The following is a 7,075-nucleotide window of genomic DNA, read 5'->3' as shown; positions in this document are numbered from 1 at the left end:
CATCCCGGGAGCAGACTAGCCTGAAGCCCCGACCGGTCGCCTCGGCTTGTGCCAGCCTTGGCCGACCAACGAGCGGAATGTCCCGAGGCTCGGCCCTCGGATGCCAGGCTAACCCGACGATCATCCCGGGAGCAGACTAGCCTGAAGCCCCGACCGGTCGCCTCGGCTCGCGCCAGCCTTGGCCGACCAACGAGCGGAATGTCCCGAGGCTCGGCCCTCGGATGCCAGGCTAACCCGACGATCATCCCGGGAGCAGACTAGCCTGAAGCCCCGACCGGTCGCCTCGGCTCGCGCCAGCCTTGGCCGACCAACGAGTGGAATTTCCTGAGGCTTGACAACCCTCGGATGCCAGGCTAACCCGACGATCATCCCGGGAGCAGACTAGCCTGAAGCCCCGACCGGTCGCCTCGGCTTGCGCCAGCCTTGGCCGACCAACGAGCGGAAGGTCCCGAGGCTCGGCCCTCGGATGCCAGGCTAACCCGATGACCATCCCGGGAGCAGACTAGCCTGAAGCCCCGACCAGTTGCCTCGGCATGCGCCAGCCTTGGTCGACCAACGAGTGGAATTTCCTGAGGCCTAACCCTCGGATGCCCGGCTTAGCGCCGGAGGAATTTCCTGAGGCCTAACCCTCGGATGCCCGGCTTAGCGCCGGAAGAATTTCCTGAGGCCTAACCCTCGGATGCCTGGCTTAGCGCCGGAAGAGTTTCCTGAGGCCTAACCCTCGGATGCCTGGCTTAGCGCCGGAAGAGTTTCCTGAGGCCTAACCCTCGGATGCCTGGCTTAGCGCCGGAAGAATTTCCTGAGGCCTAACCCTCGGATGCCTGGCTTAGCGCCGGAAGAATTTCCTGAGGCCCAACCCTCGGATGCCTGGCTTAGCGCCGGAAGAGTTTCCTGAGGCCTAACCCTCGGATGCCTGGCCTAGCGCCGGAAGAATTTCGGGAGCCAGGAGTCAGCAAGACGCTACCGAGAGTTAAAAGAAAAAGAAGGACGAAGGCGAGATGAAGAAACATTCAACTTGCATTAATTTTCATTGTTTCAGGGCCGAGGCCCATACAATTTGGCAAAACGCCGGTATACAAAAAAAAAGAAGACAACGAAAGGTACAAGAGGTCAGCTTGGAGGAACTTCCGGGTCGGAAACGTCGGGCTCGTCCGCAGGAGGTAGGGAAGCAGCAGGAGAACCAACAGGCAATGGCGCCGGAGAGGAGTCGAGAAGGGAGATCTCGCTCAGGTCAACTTCGGGGTACTTAGCCGACACCCTTGCCAGGCCCTCCTCGAAGCCTAAGACAAAGGCTTCGGCCCCCGCGTCCGACGCGTCACGGACAAACTCGTCGGACTGACGATAGGTCTGTACTGCCTCCGACATATCATGAGCGAACTCGGCGGACTGGCGATAAGCCTCTACCGCCTGACGCCCGATTTCCGCACTCCTCTCGGCCAGCGCCGCCTCTGCCTGCTCCATAATCTGGGCTTTCGCCTCCAAGACCTTCGCCACAATCCGGCCTTCCGCCTCGGTGGAGACCCTCAGCAGCTCAGCCCGAGCCTCCTTGTGCTTCGCTTCGGCAGCAATGCGAGCAGCCTCAGCCTCCGTCAGGCGCGAATGAAGCTCCTGATCGCTCGCACGGGACTTCTCCAAGGCCGACTCCAATTCGCCCAGCTTAGCTTCAAGAGACCGGGTTCGGTTGCGGGCGTTGTCGGCTGACCGCTGGGCCTTCTCCCACCTCTCCCGGTAGTCGGCAGCCTTCCGGGACTGCTTCTCGGCCCGCTCATCCGCCTTCTTGACCTCGCCCTCGAGACCCGAGGCAACCTTGAGCTGCTCCTGAGCCTCCAACAGTTGCTTCTCGAGGGCAGCAAAGCCGAGTGCCCGCTCTTCGGCCTCCCGGAGCCTCGCCTCGAAGTCCCCGGTCGTCCTGCCTGCCACAGCCTGGCCTCCCTTTTCCACTGCTTTCAGCCGGTCCTCGGCCTTCGCCAGAAGCCCCGCCTGTTCCTTGTAGCACTCCTCCAGACGGATCATGTACTGGGCGAGCTAAGAAATAGGAAAAATAAGGGAGTCAGGCGGAGAACAACAGAGCCAATAAATGGTGAAAAGCGGCCAGAAGAACACTCACCGACATGAGACAGACACAGCTGGCAGCCCCAACGTCAGAGACCTCCAACTCCCGGACCCGCCGACGGTCCTTCTCCAGCAGCACTGTTTCGATGAGATTTCGGGCGCCATCGGTAGTGAAGGCAGACCCCGATTTCTCCCCAGAGCCGGACGGTGGTTCTGCAGCCTTACCCCTATCCATCGCCTGGGGAAGAGTCCGGCCGATCGCGCTCGGGGCGGGGGTCACCCCAGGAATTGATAGGGTCCCGCTCGGTCGGGGCCTCGGCGCGTCCCTCCTCGAGTCATCAGGAGCCGACCGAGTCGAAGGCCGGGTCGGGGACCGATCACGTCCGACCCGTCCGTCTCGGGCAGGCTCGGATGATACCTCCGGAGTAGCGGCAATCTTACCACCGGAGGGCTGATACAGCGTCAGCTGCCGGTCCGTGCCCACGACGTCTCCCTGATCGGTGGGCCCGGACTCGTCGGTCGGCGTCGGAGGCACCTCCTTACGGGACTTCTTCGCCGGTGGGGCCCCGCTCGGAAGAGCTCGTTTCCTCCTCTGGGCTGCTTCCAGCAGGGACGCCCTACCAACAGCCTTTGTCTTCACCGACCGCATGACGTCGTCGATCTCTGCAAAAAGGACGGGATAGTCGGAGACGGAGAAACCAAAGGAAAGAACGGGACGAAAGAAGGGAAAAAGTCAAGAAAGAATCGGTGGCGGACTCGCGGTCGGTGGGGACCGAGCTCAGACCGACATTCACCAAAGTATCCTCGGAAATAAGGCGGGCCACCGGGGGGAGCTGGCCCTCGGCAACCAACCCCTTCAAGGCGGCCAAGCCATCGGACTCCTCCCTTGACAGTCTCGATAGGCCGATCGGAGACTTCATCGGGGTCTCCCAGGTCGCCCTGATTTCCCAAGAGGGATCTGCATCAACAAAAAAGAAGCGCTTCTTCCATTTGTGAATGGAGGTAGGAGCCTCCTTGACAAGGCCGCATCCTCGCCGCGCTGCGAAGCACCACCACCCTTTGTCCTGGGGGTGGCCGCTCAGGCTGTAGAACTCCCAAAAAACATTCAGGGTGGCGGGGATCTCGTGCATACGGCAGAGAACCTGGAAGACCGTCAGGGCCCGCCACGAGTTCGGCACCAGTTGCGTCGGTGCCACTCTTAAACCCCGTAGCACCTGCATGACCAAGTCCGAAGGGGGAAAGCGGAACCCGGCCTGGAGAATGCCCTCATTGATGGCGATCTTCCCTGGAGGAGGATGGGACATCCTCTCCTCAGGCCCCGGGAGCGTGGCGTTGCAGGCCTCGGGAAGGTGGTACCGAGCCACGAGTCTGTCTAAGTCTGTGGCGACCAGCTCCGACTTAATTTGGTCTGCTCTCACTTCGCCCATTCCTAATGGCCAATAAACCTACGGTCAGGACGGGGACAGGAAGGGGGGAAAGACCGGAGCGACTGGAGTACACTAGTATAAGAGGGGAAAGTATGGAGAGCCCTAAGTAGAAGAATGGGGAAAACTCACCGGAAAAGAGGTAAGAACGGCTCCGAGAGCGCCAAAGGAGAAACAAGTGAACAGTCCGACGGCAGCAACAGCTGCGCAAAGGAGAAACTTGAAAATATCTGTAAAGAAGAAGACGGACGGGGAAAGGCCCCCGATTAAATAGGCGGAAAGGCAAGTGACGCCTCGATGACGCCAGAGGACGCCTGGCTGCCGAAGGGTCGCTCGCGCCCCAAAGGCGAATCGACACCATTAAGGAAGGATGTCCGCCGAAATCCTCAGACTGCCAGGTCGGCAATAACCGCCATACGCCATAAAAAGGGCGGGGAGCTCGAAGCGCGCGCGCCTCTCCGAGGAACGGCGGCAATCCCGAAACATCACTCCCTTCACCTGTTCCCCTTCTGGTTCCAGGCTCGGAAGTGGGGGGCTACTGTTACGGGGGAAATAAGCCGCCATGCCCCACGTGACCGGCACGCGCGCCCAGGAAGACTACGGCTGCCCTTTGATCCAGCAATCCGACCCCGAGTCGGACATCCTCGGCTCCGCAGCCCGACCCCGAGTCGGCTGCCCTTTGATCCAGCGCTCCGACCCCGAGTCGGACGTCCTCGGCTCCGCAGCCCGACCCCGAGTCGGCTGCCCTTTGATCCAGCAATCCGACCCCGAGTCGGATATCCTCGGCTCCGCAGCCCGACCCCGAGTCGGCTGCCCCTTGATCCAGCGCTCCGACCCCGAGTCGGAGATCTCTTGATAACGACAGGCTATTCCCCAGAGGCACGCCGCGGCCTCCTGCTCCACTACTCCCTGCAACGGCTGTATCCGATGCTGCTCCACGATCTCCTGCATCAGCCGTACAAAGCGGAGCCCCACTATGCCCTGACGTGGCCGTACCCGGTGCTGCTCCACGACGCCCTGTAACGGCCATGTCAGTGGCCACACCATCGTGCCCCACGATAACGAACCCCCCTGAGAGACCCCCCAGCCAGGTATATATGCGGCTGGGGGGAGAAAGGGGGGGGGGGTGAGCAATATCTCCCAGAGCACTCTCTTACTTGCGATTATCACCTCTCCTCCTCCTCCAATCTCCTCTGACTTGACCGTCGGAGGGCCATCACCACCCTGGTGGTGGTGCAAGGCTTGTTTGCAGGTTTCTTGGCGGAAGGTGGAGCGCAACCAACACCAACCAAGACAACTCAGACGGAACCCCGTTCACACCGCAGTGCCAATCGTTCTCGGTTTGGACCACCAGCAACAGACGGATTCTGACGCTTTTAAGCATCGGCCATTTTGAAGTCCGCCAATGCTTATAAGCGTCGGCCGAAATAGAAAATAGGCCGATGCTTCTTAGTGTCGGCCCGCTTTGGACTCCGGCAACGCTAATTAGTGTCGGCCCATTTTGGACTCTACCGATGCTTATTAGCGTCGGCGGAGTCCAAAGCGTGTTGGACTTTCATCAACGCTTAAAAGCGTAGGCCCAAGTTAGGGCCCTCGCCGATGCTTGAAAGCGTTGGCAAAGGCCACCCTGCGCCGCGCCGGTTTGCTTATTGCCGACGCTTAAAAGCCTCGGCAGTAGTGTTTATTTTTTTAAAAGAAATATAAAAGTAATTTTTAAACCTGTATACATTACTTTCCAACACAACAAATACACAATCTCAATCACATAAATAACAAAAGTCACATCACAAAGAAAGACTTTTCATTCGAAATATTCATATTTGATTGCATTGTACTTTAAAAATATTAAAAACATAGATATTAAATTCCTAAAAAAACAGTTTACGATGTATCAGCAGTCGATGACATCATCACCTCTACGAGTAGATGAAGTATCAGCAACCTATAAGAAAAGAAAAACTTTAGAAAGTAAGAATATGAAAGTCATTATGCTCGTACAAAAATACGTTATAATTACATAAAATATTCAAATAGATTTAGTTATTTACCGGAGGGGCAAATCTCTGCAATAAAGATGAAATCTGATCAAGCTGATCCTACAAAAATTGTATCTTTAACTCATGGCTCTGTTTCAACTCCGCAATATCGGTCCTATGGCTCTGTCTTATCTCCTCTATCTCTATCTTATGGCTCTGCCTTATCTGCTCTATCTTTGTCTTCAGACTACAAATCTCTGCAGTGCTACTATTTTATTTAGCATGTTGGATATATCGGCTCACTGCAGACAACTGAGTGGGAGTAACTCCAACGCCATAACCTCTCACTCGACTATAACGTTCTGGGCCCATCAATTTGGCAAAGACCTTAGCTTCGACACGACTGGTCGCCCCGGATGATGATGACCCCTCGACGCGCTCTGAAATAAAAAATATAGTCCTATCCTATATCTCTCTAAAAAAAAACAATCACATTAATATTTAAAAAAGGTTAAAACTAATGAAATTTTTTTTAAACAAATCAAAGATGAATACATATAACTATATCTCTCGACTCCTACAGGACAAAGTTGTCATCTCGGTGAGTGTGAGTCATCCTATAGAACTCTACCTCACCAAATTTCCTTCCATGCTCTTCTATTTACACACACAAAGAGCATATTGGCAAATTATATATCATGATACGTACTATATGTTAGTAGAATTTTAAAAAGTTTCAAAAAAACTTACGAATTTATCTCTACATCTCGCATAACTCTTCGTGCCTGAAGTGTGAGAACCTGCTTGAGATGCTCGTACAGCTCTACTAATATTAGAATATGTCTGCCAAAAATAATAATATAATATTAAAGCCTGCCAATATCGGAAAAGGCTTGGAAAATGTCAAAGTCCTTCCCATCAATTGAGCAAAAGCGGCGGTACACCGTAATGCAGGGAACACATGGATACCATGGAAAAACTGTTTTGTCATCTTCACTACCAACCAGGCAATAAAACAAATCAAAACAGAATCATGAGTGGTCAGTGGGCAATCATGGCATGGAAGTCTTGAGTCAAAGTCTTCTTAATTTCCATCAAAAAAAAAAAAAGAGAGTCAAAGTCTTCCTAGTTGTCCATAAGCTCCTAGTCTCCTCACATCATTTTCCAGAGAGAAAAAACTTGCACCCACTTTAACGCATGATGGGGGCGTTCCGAGAAACACCTGCACCCAATTTGTTCTGACGGGGACTTCCCCAATTGTCCCCTTGAAATCAGAGTCTCTGTCTATTTGAAATTAGAAAAAAAAAATTAATAGCATAATAGCATATCTATTCATTGGACCTACGAGTGATATTGAAGCCTTTGATGATGCCATGAGATAAGAAAAATGTGGAAAGAATGATCCGAGGGAAGAGTCATCTGAGGGATGCTAAGAACGATAAGGGTTAGTCGTTGCTCATTTTTTGTAAATTCGAGCACTATGTAGTAGATCCTCGGATGGAGGCGAAGCTCGATCGAGGCTTGAAGGCCGGTCGGTCAATACCGGAGAGGAGGGAGGAGGAGAAAACACCTCGGGCGAAGGCGGAGCTTGCGTCGAAGAGGAGGGAGGAGGAGATCAATCAG

This window comes from Phoenix dactylifera, chromosome 3, assembly GCF_051530095.1.
Source record: "Phoenix dactylifera cultivar Ajwa chromosome 3, Ajwa_hap1_PhDact_Kaust_v1.1, whole genome shotgun sequence".
NCBI lineage: Eukaryota > Viridiplantae > Streptophyta > Magnoliopsida > Arecales > Arecaceae > Phoenix > Phoenix dactylifera.
The sequence above is the reverse complement of the archived record's forward strand: the minus strand, read 5'-3'. Positions refer to the sequence as shown.